We start from the raw sequence: 13,100 nt of genomic DNA, 5'->3' as shown, positions 1-13,100 counted from the left end.
CTAGGATTTGATGTTTGTGGAAGAATTATATATATTTATTAATTAATGGAGCAGTGGATGAAGTTTCATCTCTTAAACACTACATGGCACACCTGCTCAGAATACAAGACCCGTTTTCAGGAAGGTCACAGGCACTTTTCGTCTTTTACAAAAAACACACACACACACACCTGCCCAAAACATAAATGAATACTTAATTTACTCATTTGTTCGGGGTCACCACATGGGATACAGCAAGATCCCCATTGGTATTTGGCACAACTTTTACACCGGATGCCCATCCTGATGCACCTCCAGTTTTACGTGGAGAAACGCACACAGCCGCTGGTGTATCAAAGAGGTCTGAAGTCAGTCTGGGTAAATCGTCGTTACCTGGCTGGCTGATTTTGTTTTTCTAATCCAGTTTTTAAAAAAATCCTTGCGTTATTTAAAGTGGCACTTTGTCATACATTGGATTTAAGTCGCCACAGAGCGCCCGCCTCCGCCCTGAGCATCTGCTGAGATAAAACAACCGAACTGCCAAGTGTGGAAAACATTCAGGCGTCTCACAAACTCGCATTAACACTCATCTGAGTCACACTTCAGCTCAGAACACCCCCCTCCCCTCTGCAGCTGTGGTTCACACACACAAGAGTTTTCCTGGATTGAAATTATTGCGATTAGTGGGTGGAGTCTCAATCTGTACTGTTGGCCAAAATTATACCACATAATAGTGAAACCGGATATACCATATAGTAATACCAGCAATGAAGGAATTTTCCATCTTTCTCTGAGTGAACACAGTGGGACATGTGGTTTACCGTCTGCTGCTTCCAGCCAACATGTGAATGCAGCACAAGTTTTGGATGAATACGATGCAACAGTTTCACATTAGTTTAAACAGACAGTAAATCACCACAAAGGTCTGAACGCTTCTACAGGGGGCATCAAACCAACCACTCATACATGTTTATACTGTGTGGGGAGAAAACCTTCAAACTCAAAATTACATTTTGAAATATACACATTTTCAATGCAGAGCACATCTACCCCCAGCAGGATCAGCAGCTGGAGAGAGAGTGGGGAAAAATACAAATCTTAGAGTCACCTTAAAAATACTTTATCTCAACACGTTTCCCGCCTTCAGTTTCTGATCTAATGCCCGTGTCTGCTCAGGGGGGATTCTTTCTTTTTTTTGGAAATAAATAGAGTCTTCACAGCATGGAGTTACTCTGGCACTACATTAGAAAAAAAAAAAGTCCAAACCCAGCACAATCCTGAAGAAAAATGAGAAGCGGACAGTAATCCATTCTCTCCCTCTGGGGGAACCTCAAACCGATGGTTATACCAAAAATTCTTACACCGGCAGATCACATTTCTGGCAAAATTTAATATTAATCTGCTAAGCTCACAACTAGCAGATGCAAGCGACAAACATTTTAATGACCAGTTGTACAGACTTTTACCACCTACAACTACACAATGCTTCAGTTTGAAGCTCATTGTTAAGTGATGCAAGACAATATGAAGAATACAAATCAAACTCGTTAACATAAGGAACCTTAATGATGACAAATATTCAAGTCAAAATTTGTATAAAGGGACTGACCCTGCAAACCAAAAAGCTTCTACATTACAACCAACACCATGAACCATTTGTTTTGTACATGAAATGCAAGTCTGTCTGTAAACTAGAAAGACCCTCAAACAAACTGCACTTTTATTTAAACATCCACGCGCTTGCAGGACCCTCGATCAATAACGAGAGATAGTTACGGCCTCAGCAGCTGTTAAATAATCCATATATTGCAGACAGAGCAAAACGCATGCTTTATCCGTCTCACATACCACACAGACATGCCTGAAAATAACTACAAAATTCAAATGTAAAATATACTCAACATTAGATGTTTTAAGAGTCTTTACACCTACACACTAAAGACGACCAGAGTCTGTCTTACAGGCAGTAGGAATACATCAGTCATAAAATGTAAATATGGACTAAGTTTTAGGTCCACTCTGTACATTTAAAATGTGCATTTGGAACAGTGCTGCAGATACATTTTCAGTTTTATTTATTTTTTTTGATTCATCAAAAACAAAGTTTTTTTTTCTTTCGAAAAATAGTTGTCATTTCAAAGATTTATACTGAAAATTGTATTTTACTTTACCTGGATACTTTAGAAACAAGTTCTAAATAAGACTGAAAAAGTTTAGTTGACCTATTTAGTACCAACAACTTCGTTTAGTCACCATTTTTCCCCCATTCATCTGCAGAAAACGTTGTGGCTGTAATGGCGAGTATTCTAGCGTTAAACCTACGCAAGGAAGGGACCACATGTTTAAGTCCAGAATCCTTTATTGACAAAAACAAGATGGACATGCCCATGATGTGAACACCAACTCTGGATACAGACTCAAGTCATGAAAAGAGTTTAACACAGGAAACAGCAGCAGGTGATCCAAAAAAGCAAATATTCAAGACAGCAGGACAATCCAGCAATGACAACTTTGCAAAACATAAATAGAAATTGGCAATTTTAGTCAGATGTGGAAATTACAAATTGAGAACACAAGACCACAACAAATAACACAAGATGGTGTTTAAAAAGAAGACGAGGTGGTGTCAGACCAGGTAGACGAAACTCTGAAGACAAACTTCTAGCCCATGAGCCAGCACGGTCCTGTGTGGAGTCCCTTTATACAGAGTAGTGACAACTGAGAATTATGGTGCCGTTTTGGGGCCAATTGTGCCAAACGACTGAATGAACCTTTTATGTATTCAACGTTTTCTTTTATCATTTAACCGCATACAGCAACACATCCAGGTACAGGTATGCTAAAAATAAATATAAAACTAGTTGAGCTATCAAATTTAGAATTCATGATTTATGCTTCTGTAGCTCTGCAACTCCATGTCACGCAATGATGTGCATGAAAGTTTTAAAGCTCTCCGTTGCTGGATTATGCTTTATTATGGATTAATTTGACCCTCGTGCTTTTCTTTCTACAATCATCACCTCCAAATTAAAGGTAAGATGTACAATTTCCTTTCTTCTGACTCCGTGATGGAAACTTGCAGACTTTTCTGATCCATTTGTAATCAGCATACACACTGCAAAAAACAAACAAATATCCGGTTTATACGATGACCGTTTGAGATTTTTACTGTATGTGGGACTGAACACTAAATTTACCTCAACAATTTCACTTAGTAACTTCCATCCCGCACAAATGACTATTTTACAAAATGTTTCTTCAGTACAGATCTGAAGAAGAATCTTGACCCCCTTGTTGCCTCTTTGTGCATCCAAATGCACAGCAATCCAGTATTTTCAGTGAATAAACAAATAAAATAGCTGGATTTACATGCAAATAGATTAACAGCGAATGCTATTGTGGCCCCAAGACTTGTTTTTTTGGCTCATGTCGCCACTCTGATGGTCTAGTGGTTAAAGCATTGGGCTTGAGACCAGAGGATCCTCTTTTCAAATCCCAGCCTGACCAGAAAAATCACTAAGGACCCTTGGGAAAGGTCCTTAATCCCCTAGTTGCTCCTGGTATGTAGAGAGTACCTTGTATGGCAGCACCCTCACAGCGGCATGAATGTGAGGCATTATTGTAAAATGCTTTGAGCGTTTGATGCAGATGGAAAATTACTCTAGACCTACTCCATACGTGGCCTCTTCTGCCATTCTTCGACAGTTTTGCATTTTGTTATAAGGTGGTTAATGACAATGTAATAATCTAATGTCATATGCCAAAGTGAGGCCCAGTATTTTTACTGTTACCAGGTATTTTTGTAATCGAGACATCCTAAGCTTTCTAATGATACCACATTTATAGGATTGTGGGGGAGGTGCACGTGGGACAATGTTGACCCATGGCCTAGTCGGAATGATTATATTCCAGATACATAGTAATTACAGTAAGACGAGGACTAATAACCATGAAAGAAAACCAGATAACCAGTAACATCACATGAAGATCAAACAGAGACAGGAAAGAAAGATGAAACACAAACATGGACTCATGACATTATTCCCTTCCTGACAGAAAGACAAATATTACAGAAATTGAAACATCAGGACTCACCGAAAGTAAAAAGAGTTGGGTAGATGCTGACTAATACACACAGGACATAAGGAAGACACACCAACATCCCAACAAACCAAAAACGGACAACAGGGAAAAATAACCTCAGTGACTATTGAATGTCAGGAAGAAAAATAAAATCAAACATTTGTGAGGCCATGGACACTGGGAAGACAGACAAACTGACAAGACAAAAGAATGGCATACAAGAAACAGACAAGGCAATGTGGACAATTATGAACATAATCAGGAGCCTTGAACAACAGTTGATGAGGGGGACACTGAATCACGTGCACCAAGACAGAGGAAGCCACGTGGGACAGATGAGGCACAGTGGTCACCAACCATATCAGAGCCAGGAACAGCAGAAACAGGAGAGTCACTCAGCCACTGGAGAAGGTGGGATGAGGTGCCTGAGCACCAGCCTCTGAATCAGGAGTAAGAAAGTGGTGAGATGTTCCATCTTCACCCAACAGCAGGGACATAAGCTGAAGAGGTTCACCATTGGTCAGCTTGCCTTGGACCTTGAGATGCATCACTCAGCCACCTCAAAGACAGAAACTCCAGATTCAGCTGGGGTGCGCCGCTCCTCAGCCACGTCGTTCACTTGAACTGCAGAGTCAGGTTGAGGTGCACCATTTGGTTAGCCATCTCAAAGACTGAATAAACACCCCAGATCTTCAGCAAAAGTGAACAGGAACTGCAACTTCAGGACAAGCCACAAGGTCACCTTGACTGAGACAGATGAGGGGTTGCGGTCTCAGGAAATGGACCAATGCCTTCTTGAGGTGTGCTGAGCCATGACAACCTCAAGGACAAAAGCTGGTAGGGTGCACTGTTTGGGAGACCCCTGGATATGGGAACAAAAACTGCAGCATCCTCTGGAGGAGGATCTGAAATGGGCTCAGGAGAACAGGAAATTCTGGAGTGTACCCTGCAGATAAAACCATGGATGCGGACATGGACTTAACATGAAAAGGAAAGTTGTGAAGCAGAAAAATCTCAGAGTGGACTCCAAGTTCGTAGCAGTGAACAATTGAACAGTCTGGTAATGGAAGAGGGAAAGAAAAAAAAAAAAAAAAAAAAATCAGTCTCCGAGGTCAGGATTAAACAGTGGGACAGTTTGAGTTCAGCAATGTTCCATCACAGAGTTCTGCACAGACTAACGTCCGCAAGGCTGACTGGCTGCAACACCGAACAGGAACCCTGCAGACCACCTCCCTTGGGAAATGACACACTGAAGCATGCAGGGAAACTGGGAGTCACAACCCTGACAAGCATCCTGGAGAGCACCACGTGCACTACAGAGGCCGGGTAGTTGTTGTGAGCAAAGATCCAATTGAGTCACACTGTAAAGTGACATCTGTCGAGGCAGCAGGTTTCGCCAGCGTGCCCTCGAGTGAGTCTTCATGGTAAAAGCTGCGTGTAAGTGGAGCAGACTTTGAGGGAGGAGCTGTGACTTCAGACTCTCGCTGCTGGAATGACAGGAAGTCGATCCCACTGATGACACGAGTTGAGTGCTGTGAAAGCAGCATCAGCAGTGGTTGATACACCAGCTGCTCTCGGAACAACGCCACAGAGCAGACAGTCAACTACATTAGCCAAAAGTGGAAAGCTGAAGTGTGTTGCGTCTGGGAGAAGTGCCTTGGAACTTGCCTTGGTTGGAACAGATTTATACTGTGCTGAGGGTGGAGAAACTATTCCATGACTGCTGATGTGCCACCGCGAGAGCAGTTTAAGACGACAGCAGTCTTCTGCTCTGGAGGGCCGCAGACACAGACGCTGGCACAGTGGGAACCGGCGGGCAGTCCAGCAGGGCTGTCATCCTAAACCTTCTGCAGAGCGTGCACGCATTTCCTGCAGGTACAGGTCTCATTCCGAGAAAAGAGTCTAAGCGCACTCCTGCTTCGACAAAAGATCAGCCAGTCAGTGACAGCCGTCTGTGTCCTCTGCAGGGTGACTGACCGGACTGTTTTATAACAGTACACTGATGTGATTCCAGACAACGGACCAGATGTTTAAATTTAAAGCCATTTTCAAATAAGTGACTAGGATAGAAAAAGCAAAACAAAACAAACAAACTGAAATCAGGATAAAGAAACAGTCAAACACAGAAAGCAATAAAAAAAAAAAAAAAAAAAAAAAAAAAAAAAAAAAAAAAAACACAAAACAAGAAGTCTCAATAACTTGTTAATCCAAACTGTCAGCCAAGAAATCAGGAACACAACAAGAGAGAAGAATGATGAGTTTGAGGATTATTTTGGACCGGAGTAAAAGTCACACCTTTTTTGTACGATATGCTCTTTAATTATTTTTGTGCATTGTACTTTTTATTCACATTTATTCTTTCATTACTAGATATTTGTTTAGCGTTTTGATTCCTCGGAAAGGCCATGATACATAGTTGATTCCTAATAAAACGCAGAATTTTCCAGTATACGAGGTCTGTTACAAACATATCGGACCTTTTTATTTTTTTTCAAAAACCATAAGAATTTGAATCACGTGTGACTGCATCAGCCAAGCTTGAACCGTCGTGCGCATGCGTGAGTTTTTTCACGCCCGTCAGTTGCGTCATTCGCCTGTGAGCAGGCTTTGAGTGAACACTGGTCCACCCCTCTCGTCGTTAAGGAAATGGCAGAATGATTTGGAGCTTTGCTGCATCAATTTTTTCCTCTAACTGTGAAAGACCTCCAGGTGGACACCATTTGGAAAATTAAGATGGCTTTCAGGGACGATTTTATGGGGATTACACAGATTAAGGAGTGCTCCAGCCGGTTTAAAGACCACCCACAGCATCTGAGAGCACGCCGCGCTCCGAGCGCCGATCGACAGGCTGACACCCCGCTGAAACAACCAGATCGTTTCCAACGTGAAGGCTTTGTTGATCCGGGACGTCGTCTGACTTTCACAAAAAGGCAGAAGGCGTGGACATCAGCACTTTTTTGGCACATTCCACTGTTACAGGAGGTTTTTTTTTTTTTCATGGATAAAGACGTGGATGAATGCGCCACCGTGCCGCTCATGGCGCTGGACAAAACCACCTCCGTGTTGGTCTCTCAGGACTGCTTTCAGACGGCTTCCGGTTGCTTTTCAGTCGTGTGAATATCCGAGAAATTAGGTACAAAATGAGACTTGACGTCTTAAAATATCGCTTACAATAGGTAAAGGTTAGCCATCTTCAAACTTCTAAAGTCTGTGTCCCAAGAATGTTCCCTGTGATTTTGAAATAATAGGACTGGAATTATGCTGAACACAGACAGACGGACCCCAGGTCTTCGCAATACCCGATGGGCATATGTTGGCCTCTGGTAAAAATGGTAATACAAGAAATATTAACAAAAATAGTACTATATCCTCACTGAAGCAGCAGAAAAATTGAGGAAGCTTCTCACACAGGAGCTGTTTAGATACTGTATTCATCAAACACAGGCTGTGCAGGCTTCACTCCATCACATTCAGCAAACACTGTCAATTGATACAGTTAAAACTGTCAGTATAAATTAATTAAAAATATAAAAGCCAAGATGATGGGTTGCATAAGTAATGGACCTCTCCTCTTGACTTGAAACAGAAAAAATAAGACCTCAAAAAGATGCTTGCACCCCCTGCTGGTGTGAAGCTGTATAATCACAGCGGCATAGACAAGTCTACGCAGGTACAAATTACTGCGCACACACATCCACAGAACGCATTGAATACACAGATTTTTTAAAAATATATTAAACACATGTGGCTCTGGATACACACGCACAAATCAAAATGCACAAGATTTTCATCTAATGCGGCAGGAGTGTAGCGTCACGAGTAAGAACACATCCAATACACTTTTTTGTTAACATTTGTGGATCTGGTTACACGCACAAATCCAAATACACAAATTTGTTTTTTTAATACATATTTGAATCTACTGATGTCCAACCATCAATGTCTGACAAATACCAGTAATTAAGTACAGACTTTGATGGTCCATCTGCATAGTTAATCACAGAGGAAGCAGTGTCATTTACATTAAAACGCATTTGTTGTTTTGTTTTTTTTTCTTAAATGAAGGGGTGGAGAGTTACACCATGAATATAACATTTTTAATGTTAGACTCGTAACTGGTTGGTTTATTAGGTTGGATGTGTGCATACACTCGACCCGAGATTTCATCCCCCCTCAACTGTGTGCAATGTCTGATTTTATTTAATTGTGTTACTGTAGGGCTGCAACTACTTTTCAGAACAATTCCCTCAATTAACTGATTACCAGCAGTTTTTGGGACCATCAAATGTCAGAAAATTGTGAAATAAAAGGTTTCCAAAGGCCATGATGATGCCTTCAAGGTTCATGTTTTGTCCACAAGCCCAAAGACAATCACATTAAAGAGCACAGAAATTTGAAAACCAAAAGCTGAAAATATTCACATTGTTTCAAAGTTGATTATCAGCAGTCAGTGACTACATTTACATGCAGCCAATAACCATTTCATAACCGGAATATTAGCAATAACCAGGTTGCGCACGGCCATGTAAACACCCGCAAAAACCCAAAACCCTTTTCTAACCCGAATATCAGGTCATAATATCCCATTGAAAGGAACATTATTTTGTGTTCTGCGCATGTCCTATCCGCAAGGAATCTTGGTCTTTCGAGTACAGCAACTACTTGTATGCGGCGCGAGCAACCCACCGGACACCACAGGAGCAGAAGTAAACAAGCATGGGGAAATCCAGACGCGGCAGCACAGCACCACACTTTTGGAGCGAGGAGGAAACCGGAGTACTTCATTAGTATCATGAAAGACATGAATATAACGTCTTATTGATGGTAGAAAGTACCGAGATAGTGACATTTACAAGAAGGTGGCTGAAAAGTTACGCGAAGCAGGATTTGCACGAACGCCAGACCAAATCAAGCACCGGTGGAAGACGTGCGTCGCTGTTTAGATGGAGATATTCCAAATGATACCAATGACCATGTATACAGGAGTAACTGTCTGCTTCAGCATGTAAACGGGTTATTCCTAATGATTCAGAAACCGGAATATTGACCTTATGCCGAATATTAACGGCATGTAAACGTAGCCATTTTCTCATGCTGCCACTTTGCTTATTTGATCCTTTGGGGTGACTCCTTGAAACACAGCCTGACACCCAAACAAAAATGATTACCAACTCCAACACCCAGTAAAACACTAAAAACAGGCACATTGTACTCCACATGTTCATACAATCATCTTTTCCCAGAGTGGGAATAGATGGGGAAACATTCCCGTTCAATCACTTTCAGCTCAAACACAGTTCAGTCCAACATTTCCCCCTTAAGTGTTGAGCAGAACACTTACACACTGACCAAGAGAGTCCCTAAAGCCGTTTAAAACCGTGTGACAGCTCAATAATTACAATAACTGCAGCACTGGCCCAGCGTTAATGGTTTGCTCCGTTAGTAATGAGGTGAACCCCATCAATACCTGCAAACGCAGACAGACTGTGGCTTCTTGAACTTTAGCACTCAGCGACTATCACTGGAACTGCATTTTAAAAACCAGCCTGTTTCTGCTCAAATCGCCAGAAACGTTTGCATGAGTGGCATCATTTCAATCAGTGAATCCCACAAATATTACAAATGGATTTACACTGGTTCAGTTTTAGTTAATCCTTCCCAGGCTGAGAGAAGCCTAAGCATATATCTTGCAAATATGGTGAGTGAATAGAAGAGTATTACCATAACACACACACACACACACACACGTCTGTCATATCTTTCTAAGTCACCAAGATAAAAAGGCCATGAGAGGATAAACTTGATCCTGGTGCATTTTGTTGCGCCACATCATTCCACAAGCCAGTTTTGATTTGCCTACGCAACATCCCATACATGTATCTGCCACCCGCTGGAACAGGACCAGCTGTGGGTGTCTGAGAAACCTTCCATGTACTGTGACTTTCTGACCAGTTTACATATAAGTCACGTTATGAGACGAGCTTCACACCTCAACACAACCCTTTGGAAAGGATTTTGTACAAGTATATCTGAAAAGCAAACTTTCACTCAGTCTCTCTTTTCCAACACCATCGTGGTGGCCACCCAGGCCACTGCTGCTTCATGCATTAATTGCAGACTCCATGTCATATTCCTGGCTGTGCATCATACACCAACAGATTATTGCTGCTAAAGCTACATAGCTGAAAGGCCAATTCTCAAAACAGGCTTAATTTTTGTAAACACGATTAGATTTTAGTTTCACCTTTAAGGGTGTTTTAGTACCCAAGCCTGTACCCTGAAAGGGTGGGTTGACTTGTCTACACATATGCATAACCCCAGAATAGGGCTATTTGTGCTGATGTCAGCAAAATTTCATGGAAACTCACAATACCGGCTACAAAGTGATAAATATTCCATATATCAAAACCCAGACACTTCCAAACTGAACAGTGTGATCTAGTGCAATGTTATAGACTATTACATTGTTCCACCATTTTCAGAGAACTTGCCAAATTATGCTTTAATCTTTTTACTTAGCTGCTAATGTTTTAAATATAACTTTTTCTATTACAGGTAGACATGATTTAAACTACAAAACCTTTATAATCTCTGCTTTCCAAATGTACCAACTGTGTATTTATTGCACCGTTTTGCATTTAAGAACCCAAATTTGGTTAAATGTTTTGCACATGAGTTAAACATCTGAAAATTTAAGATCTGCAGCACTAAATGGTACATAAATTGCCCAAACAGCAAATTATAAAGCGTCAGTCACATGTTCTTCTATTATAAATTCCAAATCTAAAGTAGAACTAAAACTAATTTGGTATTTTCAGAGAAAACATTTGGTCTAACAATCTGGATTTTGTTGCGTTTATGTTTGGAAAAAGAAAGGGAAAAAAAAAAAGACAGTAACGTCGTATTATAAATTGTATTATTGGCTGTTGGGAAATCTCCCTGCTAATCTTAAAAACATTGAACATCTCTAGACACTGCTGTCTGCTAAAGAAACAACTTTTGTATTTTTCCACTTTTAATCAATCTGTTGATAACAGTAAGACTGAAAACATTTCATTATATTTGGAAAATGTTCATTTTCTTTCGATGTGCAGTAATAAGTTGACCCACTTAAACTATTTTCTCATAAAATATCGTAAAGTAAGTCCCTTCGGCTGCTCCCTTGTTTGCACTCGGGGTCGCCACAGCAAATCCAAGGTGGATCTGCATGTTGAATTGGCACAGGTTTTACGCCGGATGCCCTTCCTGACACAACTCCACATTACATGAAGAAATGTGGCAGGGGTCGGATTTGAACCCGGAACCTTCTGCACTGAAACCAAGCGCATTAACCACTTGGCCATCACCCTTGCTCCATTCTCTGTTAAAATATCAAAATAGAAGTTTGACACTAGTCCATGATCCTTCCAAACGTGTACTGTCATTTTAAACATCTTGGAAAAATCTATAGCTACTGCAGTTTGGAAAATACAGCTGTATTTGAAGTAACACTCGCGACAAAAAAGGGCGTGGTCATTTACGGGCTATTCAGCCTGGATGGACATTTTGGCACATATCTCAAGCTGTTCATCGGGCTCATATTAGTCTAGAACAGTCGAGTTGTTCTCTCCTAAATAATGTGCATACATGTCTAGTACTTCTGGGGTTATGCCCGTGTGTAGACAAGTAAACACACCCTTTCAGGGTACAGGCTTGGGCTGGGGACTCTAACACTCCAAATCTACTCAGTTGTGTGTATAGAAGTCATCTTTCAGGAATTGACCCTTCAAAGAACAGGAGAGCCCTCTGAACAAGGTGTGGCATGGACTAATTGTTCTGAACACTTCACTACCACACCATGCTGATCAATATGACAACTCTGAACAGGGACTCCAGTTTACATACATCATGAAACACCTCAGGTTATAGACTCCCCACTGTATTAAGTCACGAAAATTTCAATTCCTATAACTTTTCCATAGTTGGGGGAAAAGTCTGTAGGTCGTCCTGCCCATTTACAAATTAGCCTACCATGACAACTGGCACATCACTATGCATGTGTAGAGTTACAGAGCGTCAACGGATCATGTTTACACGACGAATAGGCAAATATTTCCCATGTAAAGGACCATGAAACGGCTGCACCACACATTCAAAGGTTTAATTCAGGGGTCACCAACCCTGTTCCTGGAGGGCACCTGTCCTGCCTGTTTTCAAACTATCCCTGTTCCACTCCCAGGCAATTAACTATCGGGTGTTCTCAGCCAGCCTGTCAAGAGCTGGAATACACCAATTTTAAAGATAATCAGGTGTGAGTTGAGTAGGTAGGTGTGGAAAACGTGCAGGGCAGGTGCTCTCCAGGAACAGGGTTTTGGTGACCACTGGTTTGATTCCATGCAAAACGGTAGCTGCTGACTTTCACACAAACATCTTCTCACGCTGAAAGCAACGCGTCACAGATCCAGGTTTAGCATGACATTAACATATGGTTCAGACCACCACCTCCAAAACACAAGACTTGTCACGCTTATTGAGCTTTTGCGTGCACATGCAGGGTTACGTTGACTGTCACCGTCATGTCTCTGCCGGAGAATTTGATCAGGACATAGAAGAGGTGATTCAAAATTCCAAACAGGTGAGACTGAAAGCAGTTCTTGTTTTTTATGGATTGTTTTCCACCGGCGCGGCTCCACCTGAAGCCCGAGGCGTCAGCGCGGAGTTATCTGACCATGGGTCCGAAGAAGGCACTGACGGCGGAGGAGGGAGACGATATCAAGAAGTCCCTGGACTTTTTGTCTGAGGAAATCTCTGTGGTTAAAATGCAGCAGAAATCCATTATGGAGCTGGTGGAAGAAGTGAAGGCTCTCCGGATCCAGAATGCCGAGAAAGACCGGCGTCTGGTGCACCTGGAGAACCGTGTTGCGGAGTTGGAACAGTACACAAGGATGAACGACGTTATTATTACAGGAATTCATATTAAACCTCGATCCTACGCACGGGCGGTGTCAGAAGACAGCGGAGGGGAGGCCAGTGAGCAGGAGGCCAGCTCAGTGGAACAA

At 41.8% G+C, this 13,100-nt stretch overlaps 1 long non-coding RNA gene across 1 annotated transcript in view; it reads right to left on the bottom strand.

Annotated features, from left to right (window-relative positions):
• LOC117505314 overlaps positions 1-12,677 on the bottom strand; it is a 30,071-nt gene extending 17,394 nt beyond the window's left edge. Inside the window, exon 1 of the long non-coding RNA XR_004559065.1 lies at positions 12,567-12,677. This is a non-coding gene — a long non-coding RNA (uncharacterized LOC117505314). The remainder of the gene's footprint in view (positions 1-12,566) is intronic.
• Positions 12,678-13,100: the final 423 nt, after the last annotated feature.

The sequence above is a fragment of the Thalassophryne amazonica genome, chromosome 23 (genome assembly GCF_902500255.1).
Source record: "Thalassophryne amazonica chromosome 23, fThaAma1.1, whole genome shotgun sequence".
NCBI lineage: Eukaryota > Metazoa > Chordata > Actinopteri > Batrachoidiformes > Batrachoididae > Thalassophryne > Thalassophryne amazonica.
This window is presented reverse-complemented; position numbering and strand designations above follow the sequence as displayed.